The sequence below is a fragment of the Giraffa tippelskirchi genome, chromosome 9 (assembly GCF_054371585.1).
Source record: "Giraffa tippelskirchi isolate mGirTip1 chromosome 9, T2T-mGirTip1v1.2.pri, whole genome shotgun sequence".
Lineage (NCBI taxonomy): Eukaryota > Metazoa > Chordata > Mammalia > Artiodactyla > Giraffidae > Giraffa > Giraffa tippelskirchi.
Genome location: NC_137283.1, coordinates 56,331,909 through 56,347,656, shown reverse-complemented (window position 1 = coordinate 56,347,656; position 15,748 = coordinate 56,331,909). Strand labels below are relative to the sequence as shown.

The 15,748-nt window shown below is 57.4% G+C and overlaps 1 protein-coding gene across 2 annotated transcripts in view; it reads left to right on the top strand.

Annotated features, from left to right (window-relative positions):
* Window positions 1-15,748, top strand: part of FBLN2 (fibulin 2) — a 66,514-nt gene that overhangs the window by 22,287 nt on the left and 28,479 nt on the right. The gene's annotated exons all lie outside the window — the stretch shown is intronic.

The following is a 15,748-nucleotide window of genomic DNA, read 5'->3' as shown; positions in this document are numbered from 1 at the left end:
CTCTGTGGCTGTGGGCCTTGGAATCCTGGAGGCTTGCTTTGTTCTCGGGAGCCCCAGGTTTTTTCCTCTGCCTGGGCTTTCTCAGATGGGCTTTGGGGTGTGGCTGCTGCTGCAGTCGGCCGGGGGTAGGGGCCCCTGACTCAGTGCCCCTCGTCCCATCCGAGGGTTGTCCTGGCAGGGCCCGGCGGAGGACACAGACAGGGCACAGGCTGGGTTTCTCGGTGCTCCTCCGGGGAGGGAGGTGTGGACAGTGGGGGGCGGGCGGGGTGAGTTTCAGTGGGACCCAGGAGTTTGGCCCTGGCCGCATGAACAAGGACTGCCCGCCGCCCATCACCGCATCCATCTCATCTCCTCCTCCTCCTCACCCAGGGTCTCCCTGACCCCTACCAGTTCTCCCGCCCTGTAATTCAGGCAGGCACCACTTTGTGCCTGGCTTTCTCCAGCTGTAAGCGCGGGGAAGGCCCTTCGTCGGGGGCGGGGGAGGGTTCTAAGAGCTAAATGAACTAACTCGTTCAAGCTCGGAGAGGGGCTCAGCACTGCTGAGTAATGAGAAACGCTCGCCGTGATTATTCACCATGTGTTTCTCGATCCGTCCCCTCCGTTTCTACAACAGACCAGCACCGGACAGCCGCTCTGCACCAGGGGTCGTGCTGGTGAAATGGACGGGCACAGCCTCTGCCCTTTGTGGTCTGGTGGGGGCAGAGGGCATGCGTGGACGGGCACACGGATTTGTTTGTGGTCACCCACCATGCACACGGCATGGGGAGCGGGGTGGGGGAGGCCTGGTGGGTGGGGGTCGGGGGTCCGATGGCGCGTCGCTGGGGCAGCCAGGGCCTCAGTGCCTTCTGGCTGCTGTTGTAGGGGGTGGCTGGGGGGTCCCGAGGGAAGGAAGGGCCCTTTGGTGAAACTGGGGAGCTGGTAGCTTGGTCCTGCTTGCCCCTGGGACCTGCTGAGAGGTGGGTCACGGGGCAGAAATGCCCCTCGGCCATGTTGCAGTGGCAGCCCGGGCCTGGAGAAGGTGGTTTCAACCATCGCCCGAGGCCCGGCTCGAGCAGGGTTCTGAGCCTTGCCAGGGTTCCTGGTCACCTCTGGGCATGTCCAGATGGAACCTGATGGAAGCCACACGCCTGACTCCCCGGCAGGGAGGGGGCTCTGACATCTCCTGTCACTTGGGGGCTTCTACCGCTGGGCAGGCACGATGGAGGGACCGGGGGAACAGCCCAACCCCGCCCCCCTGAGCACAGAGGAGGGAACCTGGGGTCAGGGTGGCCCAGTTAGAGGCAGTCTCCCTCCTGGAAAAGGACCCCAGCAAAACCTGCGGGCCCCGGGACCCTGTGGGAGGAAAGGAGCCCCCCATTAGGGCTTCACACCCCCAGATTCTGCCAGGCAGGGGTGTTGGAATGGCTCGATGTCTGGTTAATAGGGAAGCTTTAGCATTGAGATAGCTGTATGCTAACTGCAGACACCGTGTCATGCTCATGGCCTGTGCCTGAACTGTCGTAAGCCCTCTGAGATCAGAGGCCCCTCCTCGGCACACGGCGGAGGAATCGGGGCCGCTTGCCCACTGACACATGTGCAGGAAGTGGCGGGCCCACCCCACCCCCCGTTTCTCCACGTGTTCACCCCGACAGTCACTTCCTGGACCTGGCCTGCCCGGGGTCTGTGACGCATGCCAGACATACAGTGTTCAGCAAAACTCAGCATGGCCCTGCTCCCGGGACCGTTCGGTTTAGCAGAGAAGAAAACCCGGGCGTCGTGGGAGTGAAGCGGATGTGCTCTGTGAGCCGGTCCGGGGGAATCTGACATCCCTGGAGATCAGGGAGGGCTTCCTGGAGGAAGGGCTGTTTGAGCAGGAGGAGCTGTGGTGGGGAGCAGAGAGTGCATCCGGCAGAGGCCACAGCAGGTGCAGAGGCCCTGCAGGTGGAGGGGAAGTTGGGTTAGGAAAGGCCCGGGAGGGGCAGGGACCGGGCCCAGGGCAGCAGTGTTACCCTCAGCATGAAGATTGGGGCCTTTCCCCAGGGGCAGGGGGCGCCCCTGCCAGTGTGAGGCAGGAGCTGGTACAGTCTTACTTGGGTCGTGGAACGCTTCTTCCGGGTGCAGGGGGCAGAACGTGGGGCCTTCAGCGTCTAGGGTTCTCCGGGGTCACTGGGTTGTGGCCCCAGGCAGCAGAGAGACCCGCCCAACCTCTGCCTGGTCCCTGGACGATCGCCACAGACCGTCCCCGCCCCTGTCCTCTCCAGGCTGGGCGTGTGGGAGATTCAAACTTGCGCCAGGTCTGAGAGGTGCCTGAGCACGGCCGGGGGATCTGAGGGGGCCAGGCTGGAAACCTGGACACCTGAGCCCATGTACTGCGCGAGAGCACCTGGCGCCCGGGGCAGCCTGGAGAAGGGTGTCCCCCCCACCCAGGCTGAGCTCACAGGCAGGCCAGGTGGCCTTTCCCTTCCCTAGCCCCAGCCCACGGCCGTTGAGAGCCGCGCGAGGGGCAGACCAGGAACCCGGGCCGCCCCCAGCCCCTGCTCGTCCACGGTGAGTGCCTGGGTGAAGCTCCCCCTCACTCTGGTGTGACCTGAGGCCTGGAATGTGCAGGAGCCCCAGGTTCCTCAGGGACCCCAGGCAGCTGGGGCCAGCCACGCCTCTGTCTTGTTCAGTTGCTCAGTCGTGTCCGACCCTTTGTGATCCCTTGGACCGCAGCACATCAGGCTTCCCTGTCCTTCACCACCTCCCGGAGTTTGCTCAAACTCCTATCTGTTGAGTCGATGATGCCAGCTGTCTCATCCTCGGTCACCCCCTTCTCCTCTGTCTGCTGTTCTGCTAATGGTGCACGCCAGTATCACGTGTTAGCTTCTTTCTGCAAAGCATCTTCATGAGCCCACAAGTTTTGTCGCACACACATTTAGAAGCTCGAAGATGTCACGTGAACTCGAGCTTCCCGGCTTTTGTTGGAAATCGGCAGCTGTGGGCCTGCTAGGCCCCTGTGTCCTGGGGCAGCCGCCTGGGGTCTAAAAGGGGGCTGCGTGCCCGTCGGGGTGCAGGGGGAGAGCTGGACTGTCTGGGCCAGTTCCCCTTGGTTTCGTCACCGGCCCGGCCCCGGTTGGCAGCTGGGGGATGGATTGGTCCTCTGCAGGGGGTGCCTGTCAAGGCACTGAGATGTCCTGTGTGGTGACCTTGGGAGGGTCTGTGTGGTCCTTCCATCCCATGGAAGAGGAACTGGGATTCTGAGAGTAGAGGGGATGGGAGGTGCTTTTGTAGAGGTCGTAGAAGAGCTGAGCAGGGGGCCCTAGTCTCCCAGGCGAGGGGTGGGCTCACAGCTCCCATGGGGCACTGGGGCAGGAGGTGGTCCCCGGCTTTGGCTGCCCCAGAGCCTATGGCACTTGGAGGAAAAGGGCGCATTTCACAGCCACTCCCCAGAGTGAGGGTCTGGCCTGAGGGGGTTTCTTGGCTTTAGAAAAACGGTTTCCTTCCTGCCTCCCTCCCTCCCTTCCTTCCTAGACAGCTTTATGAGACATTGTTCGTGCACCATCAAGTCCTCCCATTTAAAGTGTACAGTTCAGTAGGTTTTGTCAGGGTTGTGAAAACATCATCAGAATCTAATTCTAGAACATTCTCATCACCCCAGAAAGAAACCCCACACCAGCAGCAGCCACCTCCTGCTTCCTCTTCCCAGCCTCCAGCAGACTCCGGTCTAGTCCCCATCTCTTATGGATTGCGTGTGCTGGACATTCCTGGACGTGGAATCCTAGAGTATGTGGCCTTTGGGGACTGTCCCCGGTTAGTTACTTGGCGTGATACTTTGGAGTTTCCTCTGTGTTGCAGCGTGAATCAGGGCTTCATTCCTTCTCATGGCAGACATTCCAGTGTGTGGATGGGCCACATCTTTGCTTATTCATTCACCAGGTGATGAACACCGTTGGCACCTTTTAGCTACTATACCACTGCTCTTGGTATTCATTAGATATCTTTGAGTGGACGTATGTTTTCATATCTTTGGGGAATGTACCCAGGAATGTAGCATTGCTGGGTCTTCTGGTAACTCTGTATAACTGTCAGATGAAACACCGAACTGTTAACCCACAGTGGCTGCCCCACTATCTTCGCCAGCACTTGTTGTTATCTGTATTTCTTTTTAAAATATTTAGTTTTTTTTTTTTGGCTGTGCTGAGTTTTAGTTGTAGCATATGGGACCTGGTTCCCCAACCAGGAATTGAACCCCAGCCCCATGCGTTGGGAGCTCAGACTCTTAACCACTGGACCACCAGGCCGAGAGTCCCTGTCTATCTTTCTGAATGTGATGTGTTGAAGTGTTAAGTGATATCTCACTGCAGGTTTCACTGGCATTTCCCTGAAGGCTAGTGATGCTGAGCACCTTTTCTCAAATTTAGACAGCCCTGAATACGCAAGTCTGCATTCCATTAGCCATCAAAGCGATGCCATCATCACTGTGTCACATGGTTTCTGGAAGATTCCACCACCTACTTGTAGGAGAAGGGGCATGAAGGAGGCCACCAGTGTTGTTCTGAGAGTAACCTTGACCCCGTGGGTCCTTGGCTCGGTCTCAGGGACCCCAGGGCTTAGGAGCACGCCTGGGAACCACAGGTCTACAATGCCACGTGTGTTAGGTGTGTGCACCAGTCTTCACAGATATAGCGTCATGTGTGCACCTTTCTGTCCTCTGCTCTTCTCCGTGGACAGCCCACCTTGGGGCTCTCGCTGGCAGTGCGTGGGGAGGAGCTCTGCTCTCTGTGCGTCCCCGCAATCACTCACCGTCCCTGCTGGCGGATGCTCAGTTGCCTCCATCGCCGCAGTGAACGTCTTCCTATCCTGGCGGGAAGTTGCCGGGTCCGTGTCCATGTGGGCTTCTCTCTTTTCTCTTAGTGAGCCATTTATCCAATATAATCAGGAGACCCTCTCAGAAGAGTGCACGCGTGCGTGCTCCCAGCCACTCAGTCGTGTCCGACTCTGCCATTTGCAACTCCAGGGCATCTTCCCGACCCAGGGATTGAACCTGTGTCCCTTGTGTCCCGGTGTCCCCTGCCTTGGCAGGCGGGTTCTTCCCACTGCACCCCCTGGGAAGCATCAGAAGCTTGCAGTGCAGTGATTCGTCTCAGAACGCTCATGTGCCCAGCATCCGGGTTATGAAGCATCATCCTGAGATGAGCAGGGTCCCCTCGTCTGTGCCTGTCCCCAGGACCGCTGCCCTGACCACAAACAGCTCTAGGAGTTTTGTAAATGGGGCCGTGTGGTCTGCTCTCTGGGGTGTGGACTCTCTGGGCGTCTTGCGCTCAGCACAGCACTTTCAGGTCCACATGTGGTGGGCACCACGGTTGGTCCTTTTTGTGGTTGAGAGCACATGGTGTGGGCAGACCCCAGTTTGGTGGTTCCTTCTCCTGCCAAGGGCTGTGGGCTTGTTTCCAGTCTGGACCCTTAGGAGGAGGGTTGCTGCGCACATCCCACACCTGTGTTTTGTTGACCGCCTGCACGCTTTTCTCCAGGGAGGCACCGGCCGGCTGCCATGGGCTCTACTGGAGAGACCATGGGGTGTGTCCTTCTAATTGGTACCTGCCAGCTCCCCTCCACCGATGGTACCAGATGGTACTCACACCTGCTGTGTACAAGAATGCCTGTTTCCCTAGGTTACTGAGTCAGCAAATATTTATTGAGCGCCTCCTGCACAGTTCTAAGTGCCAGAGAGATGGCTGAGATCAAAAGTGAATGAAGTTGGCACCCCTCACGGGCCTTCCACCATGTGGGAGGAGGTGCCCACAGCCAGCCGTGAGAACACATCAGATCTGTGTCAGATGCTGAAGAGTGCCACGGAGAACGCTGAGCAAGGCTGTGAGGTGCTCGCCCCTCGGCCAGAGGGACGTGTTCCCCCAGGACCCTTGGTCGTGCGCGTGAGCTCCTCTCTCCCCTGCTTCGGCTGAGGGCCCCCGGGGAGGTCTGCCCACACGTCTGCCAGCCCTGCGTGGGGTGCGGGGTGATCTCTCTGCCTTCTCACCAAACCGGTGACGGTCCTTCCTGAGGGGGAAACACCTTGGTCACGGCATGAATGAATGCAGGGTCTGTTGCCACGGCAGTGCAAGTCGCGGGTGACCGCGGAAGCTCTGTGGCGCACCGCAGGCATTTCTCGCCGATCCCAAGACCACGGGTCGGCCAGGCTCGCTGCCCTAGGCTGGGAGTGGCCACTGGGAGTGGGTGCTTTGGGAGCGGTTGTTTCAGGACAGCCCCCACCAGAGCGGCTGCCTCCGCCCCACATGCTCGTTCCCATCGTGGAAACAGGGCTTCCAGGGAAACATGAGACACACATGGGGACTCTAGGACTGGGCTCAGAACTGGCTCAGCCACTGCTTTCTCCACGTTTGCTGCCCGCCGGGCAGGACGCCGGCCCGGGGTCAAGGGTCCCTCTTGATGGACATTACAGGGGGTTTGGGAAAGAAAGGAGGCACATTGGGTGGTCACTGCAGTGAATCTACCCCAGGCCAGTGCTCTGGGAACCTCATCTCAGCCCCCAAACAGCCTTCCAGTGAGTCCCTTCCCACCAGGGGACACAGCCCGGCAGCGAGCAGGTGGTGGGCCAGCTCCGAATCCAGGTCCTTCTGGCCCTCGGGCGTCCCTGGCCTGCTCCCCAAGGCTGAAGCTGCCCTGCCCTGCACTGGCTGTGTGACTTCAGGCAAATCGCTTCACTGCCCCAGGCCTCGGTTTTCTCGTCTGCACAGTGGGCTTCTTTAGGGCTCCCTGCTAGAGTGTGTTCTCAGTTGGGAGGAAGCTGGCGCCGCGTGCTGGGGTCTGCCACGTAGCAGGGCTCCGTTCACGCCGGCGTCCTCGGCGCTCCACTGGAGGGGGGCCCCTCTGAGCTCCAGGCTGCTTCCCGTTCACCCACCGACTGGCTCTCCTGAAGCCGAGCCAAGCCCTCTGGGCCTCTTGCACCCTGAACCTTCCAGAGCCCTGGTGCCCCCCTTGACCTGCAGCTCAGAGGTGGAGGTGGTGGGCTTCCCCAGGGGAGTGTCAGCCCCGTCGTCCTCCAGCGCCTCCTGCAGGCGGGGTCGGGGTTGTGCAGCCTCGGGCCCCGGGTCCTCCAGAATTTGGGGCCTCCAGGAGGAGCTTCCGTCCGGCCGAGGTCAGCTGTGCGCGGACCTGGGGTCTGTCGGGTGCTCCCTGCCTGCTCCGGGGTCTCCACGCAGGGAAGTAGGGCGTGGGGCTGAGTTGTGCTGGCCATGAGCCAGCTTGGTCCTCCGAGGGCAAGTCCCTGGGTGAGAGCCCTGCCTCTGAGGCCCTGGCTGTGTGACCTCAGGCGATGGACGCACCCTCTCTGAGCCTCAGTGTCGGCATTGGTAAAACGGAAGGGTAATCTCTCCCCGCCAAGGATTACTGACTGGAGGAGAGAGGGGACGACCGCCTGCTCAGAGCAGCTGCTGTGGCCTGAGCCCCTTTCTTTCCCTGCCCCAGGGCCCGGCACTCTGGGCGGTGGGCTACAGGTTTGCTTCTGCTTAAGTGAACAGATGCGGCCTTTCCTGGGGCCAAGAGTTGCCCCTCTGGTGAAGAGGCAGAGGGGCCAGGCCTCGTAAGGTTGGCTGGGGGCATTCAGCGGCTTACTGCTTGCTCCCGCCCCCGCCTGTCCCTCCAGCCCCCCCAAATGTGTAGAGGACCCCCCTCATGCCCCGCCGGGCTGGCCCCTGGGCTGCACCTTCGTTCCGGCACCTGCCCACCGACTCAGCCCCCGTCCTGGGGTCCTGCCTTCAGCAGCACAGCCTGGCCATGGGCTGACACCCCAGAAACAGGGAGCATCCCCTACTGCAGCCTCAGTTGGGCCGCGTATGCATCCCCTGGCAGGCGCTGTGGTCCTCCCTGGACACGAATCAATCGGGGTGTTACCCCCTGGGACATGCGTGGCATGGGGGGCCGTCGTCCCCATCTCACAGCCGAGGCGCCTGAGGCACAGGGAGGCGAGGTCCACGTCCAGGGTCACTGAGGGCGGTGAAGCGGATGTTTGCCGACCGACCACCGATGGTGCCTCCTGGGGTTTGTCCAGCTGCCTGGCCCGGCGGGGGGTGGTTCTCCCTGTGGTCAGATGATCGAGGCTCCAGATCCCCAGCTCCAGAATTGCTGTAGAACGAGGGGGGACGAGGCGGCATGACTTGTCATTTTAGATTTTCCAAAAGATGCCTCGGATCTGGAATTTTGAATAAAGTCTGCAGATCTGTAAATGTATATCAAGGCCCCAGCAAAGCGTGCAGTGGGCACCAGCTTGCTGCCGTGGTTTAGACTCACAGAGCGCCAACTGCCCCTAATTATACGTCTGGGACACACAGGTTGGCTGGGGGGCTGGCAGACTTCACAGCGAGCTCAGAGGGTGGGGTCGCCAAAGCTCTGACTCCCGGCCCAGCGGAATCAAAGTCCAGAAAACAGGCTCTAGGCTCCTGGAGAGGGTCACCAAGGAGACTGCAGAGTGAGGGCGCTGCAGTGGGAGCAGTCACCCCCAGCCTGGAGGGGGGCTGTGACCTTAGGCGGAGGTGGCTGTGCCCAAACGGGGGCCAGGCTCCGTCTGCAGTGAGCAGGCTGGGCAGTGGATCTGGGACAGATGGTGCTAGGTGGCAGGTGGCAGGCTTGGTGGCATCAGGGTCAGCTGGACGCCACCTCCCCGCCCGGGAGCGGCGTGTGATTCCCAAGACAGGCGTCCCCAGCTCTAGGGGCCAGGGCGGCTCGCGGGCCCATCCTGGAGGGAGGCGTGGGGGGCGGATACCAACCCCCAGGTGGAGATGCTGCGGGAGTCGGAGCGGAGGCCTGGGCCAGAGATGAAGACCTGCTCAGAGAGGGGAGCGGCCGGCCTGTTTCTTTCCCGCCAAGTTGGCCCCACCTGGTAAGGCGGGTGGCCTCGAGGGAGGTGGGTGGTCACTCAGGGAAGGTCTCGTGATTCTTTGTCCTCACCGCCTGCCCCGAAGCCTGGATCCCAGAACAGAGGCCAAGGGTGTTGTCTGCAGTGGCTCAGCCCACGGGAGGCAGAGCTGGGCTCTGGCTTCCCAGCTCCGCTCCCAGTGATGCCCAGTTTAGGGTCCTCAGTGGGTGTTGCCCATCTCTCCCGGGCCCCTTCACTTTGACTATTCGCCAGGCACTGCAGGCTGCAGGGGAAGGGGACAAAGGATGGAGATATTTGCGGGTGGGGTGGGGAAGAGATCTGGCCAAGATCTAGGTTGGCTAGGCCATGTGTGTGGGTCACAAGAAACGGGAAGTCGCTGGGCGGGGTCACTGGGAATTTGGTTCCCGAAGGACCCCAGCCTGGCCCAGTGGCATCCCACTTGGGAACACTGGAAACCTTGCGGCCCCATACCCTTGCCCAGTATGCCCCCACCCACCCACCCTGCTGTCTCATCTGATGATGGACCCCAGGGTGCCTGCTGCCCCTTCCCCAGGCAGGATTTTTCATGTCCCCTCTACTGATGCCCTGCCTCCTGTTTGCGTCTCATCTCAGAACAGAAAAAAGACTTGTCCAGTTTTTTATGTGATTTTTTTAAAATGTTTTTGATAAGTCAGTTTTATTAAGATGGGAATTGAAGTTATATTTACATTTCTCTTAGAGTAAATACTGGCTCAGGAAAACACAAATTGCCTTATAGATAAACATCTTCTCATTAAACTGTGTGCATGTACAATGAACTGGTGATTAAACTATCTGGAAAGAACAGGAAAATAGAATGATGTTGTTTACAAGATTCGTCTATAAAACGAAAAGCTATCCCAAGAAGCAGAATGCCATCAGACTCTAGTTTGAGCCAAAGCATCATCTGGGGTAGCGGCCGTTTCTGAAGCTCATATTCGTTATGAGTTCACAAGAGCGAGTTCACAGTTCTTTCTAGGGAGGAACAGAATCTGTGTCAGATGTCTTGGTTTTTCTGTAGTGTGAGTTACACCGCAAGCCTGTGCTGGGGTACGGGGGTCTGCAGAAGCCTCTAGGAGCACAGCAAGGGGGTACCCCCACATCTGGGGCCACCAGGAGCCTCGGCAGGGGGTGGGCTGGCTGGTGGCCGAGGTGAGCCTGGGTGGAGGGAGGGACAGGTCTCCTTCCAGACGAAGGCCGCCCTTGTGGGCATCCAGCCTCGGTCACGTGCCCTGCGTCAGAAAGATGCTTGCAGTGATCTGCTCCTAGACTCATCTCCCGGTGACTCGTTCATTCTTACGGCGTGAGCTGTCCACTCCCACGTCCAAGTGCTTGGGTCTCTTTATTCCTTCTTTGTTTCTGGGAAAGTTATCTTCTCAGAAAATGAGGCTGGTCCCTTTCAGTTTGTCAGCATTTGGCTGCAGGTTCCGTGTGCCCAGTGACCTTTTCTTGGGTGGCATCCACTAACAGTGGTGCCGGGGCCGCACGCCCCTTTTGAACAGAGCAGAGCTTGTCAGGAGTCTCTGCACGGCCCCCGGTCAGGGCAGCCTGCTTTTGTACAGGCAGCTTTTCTTTTTTTCCATGGCGTTGGCTTCTCATTGATAGTGAGGGTACCAACAGCCCTAGCCCTTTAAAATGCCCACGACAGACCCACACCCCTACTCCCTGGGAGGCTGGGATGACTTGTGCTGGTCATCCGACCACCCCCTACCACCTTCCAGAGCTTCCCAGGACTGGCCGGAAGCCAGACATGGCCCGTCCACATCGACAAAGCCCCCCGTAGAGCCTGCAAGTAACTGCGGCTCTGCCAGCCCCAGCAACCAGCTTCTTAAGTACCACCTGCGACCGCAGCCCCCACCAGGCAGCTGGGACAGACCCTCTACGTGGCCTGGGCTCGGGAAAGAAGTCTCAGTCCCGTAATTGTCCAGGGCTTGTTCTTCTTTCTCTCTGGTTTCAGTTACAGTGTGCACATGCCTGTGTGATGTATCCAGTTCAGCCTGACACAGTATGTTGCAACTGAGAAATAAAGACATCTCTTGATACATTGCTACATGCTGTCGTCCTCCACCTAACACGGTTACCAGTGCCCTCCTGCTGTATCCCTGCTTCTCTAGGAGTCCCCAAAGTCACTTCCAGTCCGTTTTGTAAAGTAGTAACTAATCAGGGGCGATGAGATCTTTTCCGGTTCATGTTGTTTTATATCTTGAATTTCCTTCTTTCTGAAAGCTTTTATTAAAGAATACTGTAGAGGCTCTGGAGCATCTTTTCATCTAGATTAATTTACAACTTTTTTATGTCTTACTATATAGTTTTATAAAGTATTATGTCTGTAAAGCACACGGATCTTCATAAAGCAGCTCAGTGGGTTCCAGGCAGCTCCACCCAGATCAAGACGCAAAACATCTCGAGTGCTCCAGAATCTTCCTGGTGCCCCTTCTTGGCCAATTCTGCTCTCCTTCCCCCTGCCCCACCCCCACCATGGAAGCCACAAGGCTGACTTATCACCATCAATGACTCCTGCCTATTCTTGAATTTATTGTGTGTAATGGGAACCATATGATACGATTTCGCTTGCGTTTAACTTCTTGAGCTCAGGACCGTGTGTTTGAGAGTCATCCAGACTGCTGCATGTAGCAGTAATTCATTTTAAAATGCTGCTCTTTATTACTCTGTCGTAGGGATAAATCATAGTTTATTGATCTGTCCCGGTGTGGACGGAGGCTCAGGCTGTCTCCCGTGAGCAACTGTGGTGAGTACCATGACTGTGGACATTCTACGTGAGTCTCCGAAGGGTCTTCACCCAGCAGTGGGGTTGCTGCGTTGGAGCTGTGGCCGACCCTGCCAGTTTTCCAGAGGGTCCCCGATTTCTGCCCCCACCAGCCATGAGCAAGACTCCAGCTGCCCCCCATCTCTGCCGACCCTGGATGTGGTCTGTTTCATCATCGCCAACCTGGTGGCCTTGTAGCGGGATCTCATGGTGGTTTTAATTTGCGTTCCCTTACATCTGATGACGTGGAGCACATTTTCATGTTACTGTTGACCAGTTTGTTGTTCTTTGCCTGTTTCTAAATTAGGTTTCTTTGTCTTGCCAGTGTCTAGGAATTCTTCAGATGTTCCGAGGAGACGTCTTCAGCTGGGCCACAAATGCCTCATCCCATTCTCTGACTTTCCTTTCCACTGTCATGATGACATTTTCTGATAGGCAGATTGCAGACACTGTCTTCTGAGGCATGAAGACTTCTCAGATTAGTGAAATACACTTTATTGATCTTTACTTTTATGGTAACGTATTTTTTGCCCTTTTCAAGAAATCTTTGTCTACTCTGGAGTCATGAAGATATTTTCCTTTGTTACATTCTGGATCTTTTAACTTATTTCACCTTCCACATTAGATCTCGTTTGTTTCTCTGGGTGGCGTGAGTAGGAGTCAAAATTCCTTCCTTTTTCTGTACAAAAGCTTTTACGTTTAATCAGGTCCCACTTGTTTATTTTTGTTTTTATTTCCATTAGTCTAGGAGGTGGGTCAGAGAGGATCTTGCTGTGATTTACGTCATAGAGTGTTCTGCCTATGTTTTCCTCTAAGAGTTTTATAGTTTCTGGTCTTACATTTAGGTCTTTAATCCATTTTGAGTGTATCTTTGTGTGTGGTGTTAGGAAGTATTCTCATTTCGTTCTTTTACACATAGCTGTCCAGTTTTCCCAGCACCAACTTACTGAAGAGACTATTTGCCCCATTGTCTATTCTTGCCTCCTTTGTCAGAGATAAGGTGCCCATAGACGTATGGGTTTATCTCTGGGCTTTCTATCTTGTGTATATTTCTGGTTTTGTGCCAGTACCATACTGTCTTGATTCAAGTGGGTATCAGTTGCCCCCAGTCTGGGTGTTGAAAAGCCCGTCTCCCTGCCCACTCACTGGTTCCTTAGGATCAGGTGCATGTGAGTAGGTTTTTTCTGGTCTCTCTTTTCTGTTCCATGGTCAAGCTGTCTTTGCACACTGCCCTGAGTTACTGGGGTCCCTTGGGAACTTTGCTATCTGGCCGCCTGGCTGCCCCTAGCTGGACGTGTGATCGGACTGCTGTCTGCTCACCTGTAAAACAGGGCTGGGGAGAGAACCCTCTTCCTAGAGCTGGAGGGAGGGTGCTGTGCCTGCAGGCTGGCGCCCACGAGGCCAGAGATCTAGGCGGTCAGCCAGGGTGGCCGGGCACCTCCCAGGTCAGGCTGGAGTGGTCAGCAGGTGGGCGGTGCTGACCCAGATCGAGGGAGGGAGTCAGTGGGCACCCCCACAGGGAAGCTAGGCAGTGAGAGGTGCTGTGGGGGTGGCGGTGCTGGGGGCCATCCTGCCCTGGGTGAGGGATGGAGGCATCTCTGAGGGGCTGGATGGCCTGGGCCTGGCAGCTGGGCTCAGCCCAACCACTCCTGCTGGTTCTCAGCCTTCATGTCCGGGATCCTGGGGTGGGAAGACAGTGCTGAGTCCTGCTTGTCTGTCCATCTTCCAGTCATTGTGAAAGGCCTCCAGGCACAGCCAGGGCCTGCAGGTGACCCCTCCCCCCAAGAATGCGGAGCATCGGAGCCGCAGCATTCCCTGTTTGCTCAGGCCCCACAAACATCCTGTCCAAACAGGGCGCTGGTGGAGGTGGCCACCCCTCACCCTGCAGGTGGACATTTTTCTGCAGCATTTCCAAAGGCACCATTCTCTAGGGCTCTGATGTCTGGGAGAGGGAACCCTCTGGAGGGGTCACGACCTCTGGGCTGGATTGTTCTGGGCAGCCCCTGCCCCGTTTCCTGTGATCAAAGGAGGTTAGAGCCCCCAGAAGCTCAGGGTCTTTTTTATAACAGCACTTTTCTTCAATAGGCAATACCTGCCTGCGATAACGAAAGACATAAAAAGCACAAAAGAGGCAAACAGTGAATGACAGGGTGCTTCCTCCCCGCCAGGGCCAGGCCCCTCCCTGGGGCACGCACTCTTAGCGCTTCCTGAAACCGTGTGTGTGTGTGTGTGTGTGTGTGTGCGTGTGTGTGCGTGTGTGTGTGTGTGCGTGTGTGTGTGTGTGCGTGTGTGTGCGTGTGCGTGTGTGTGCGCGTGTGTGTGTGTGCGCGTGTGTGCGCGTGCGCGTGCGCGCGCGTGCGCGTGCGTGTGTGTGTGTGTGTGTGTCCCTTTGAAAAGGTCGTGCTAAGTCGTACCTGGCTCTCTGCGACCCCGTGGACTGTAGCCCAGCAGGCTCCTCTGTCCGTGGGATTTTTACAGGCAGGAGTGTTGGAGTGGGGTGCTGTTTCCTCCTCCAGGTTTGAAGAGGTCGGCAGTGGCTTACTTACACTGTTCAGCATGAAGCCTGCCTTCTTGGCTCTTTGGAATCTATTGGGAAATTGTTGCACAGAGTTGCATGAAGATCTAACACCGAACATGTCCTTTTTGACACTCGTGTGCGATGCAGCGGTCATGACACCAGCTGTTTCCATCGCTGCCCTGTTGGTGGGGTTGGCTGGGTCTGCATCTTCGCTGTCACACATTTCGGGGCAGCTGGTATCCGAGACTTGCATGTCACTGCCCACTGTTAGATTTCTCAGAGGGGAGGCGCTGCGTCACCGTTTTTACATTACTGTGCGTTATTTTCTTCCTATTGTGGAAAATGACACATCGCATAGCATCCGGCATGGTGCTGCTGCTGCTGCTGCTGCTAAGTCGCTTCAGTCGTGTCCGACTCTGTGCGACCCCATAGACGGCAGCCCACCAGGCTCTGCCGTCCCTGGGATTCTCCAGGCAAGAATACTGGAGTGGATTGCCATTTCCTTCTCCAGTGCATGAAAGGGAAAAGGGAAAGTGAAGTCGCTCAGTCGTGTCCGACTCTTAGCGACCCCATGGACTGTAGCCTACCAGGCTCCTCCGTCCATGGAATTTTCCAGGCAAGAGTACTGGAGTGGGGTGCCATTGCCTTCTCCGATTGGGCATTGTAACTGTTTTTAAATGTACACATCAGTGGCGTTGGGTATGTCCATCCTGTTGCGTAACCATCACCACCCTCCCCACCGTCTAGCTCCAGAGCGCATTCTCTTCTTCGAAAACTGAAGCTCTGTCCCCGTGAAACACTAAGCCCCCATCCCCACCCCCTGCCCTCAGTAACCTCTCTTCTTTCTGTCTCTGTCAGTAGAATCCTCTGTGTAAGTAGAATCCTATTACACTTGGCCTTTTGTGTCTCGCTTGTGGCACTTTTGGGGACAAAGTTTTTCAAGACTCTTTGCATCTTTAGTCTGAGAATTTTCTAGCCAGACGATCTTTTCCAGTAATGCCTTTGTTATGGGGTGTTTGTGAGTGGAGGAGCATAGGACACCTTCTGGACGGTGAAGGAAGGGCTCGAGGTGGGTACCACCCACCAAAGCACCAGCTGTGGGGGCAGAGGCTGCGGCCGCCTGCCTGCCTCCTCGGTCACCGCCATCCTGGCTTCTGTGGGCCCGAGGGCCTCGTGTTCATGACAGCATCGCCGCCTCAGCAGGTGCTTTGCCCTGCCTCCCGCTTCCCCTGAGAGGAAGCTCACAGTGTCTGGCCGTGACGGCTGCTCCCTCAAGGCTGTGTCTCTGTGATGCGCCAGGTCTTCACGTGTGGGTGCCGTGCACCCCTTTGCACCACATGGACCTGCCCACGTGTCCGCCTTCTCCTGGCCACAAATTCAGAGGCAGAGAGCAGAACAGAGGTCACTGAGGGCAGGGGGCAGGGGGTGGGGAGTCCAGGAGGGTCCTGAGGTTGGCACAGGGCTGACCCGGGGAGAGATGGTCTGAGGAAAGTCAGTTATTGGACAGATCCTGGCTGTGGGAGTGCCAGGGGGTGCCCCGGGGTGGTCGCTCAGCCGCGTGTGCAGGAACGAGCCCGGATGAGCTCAGCCAATC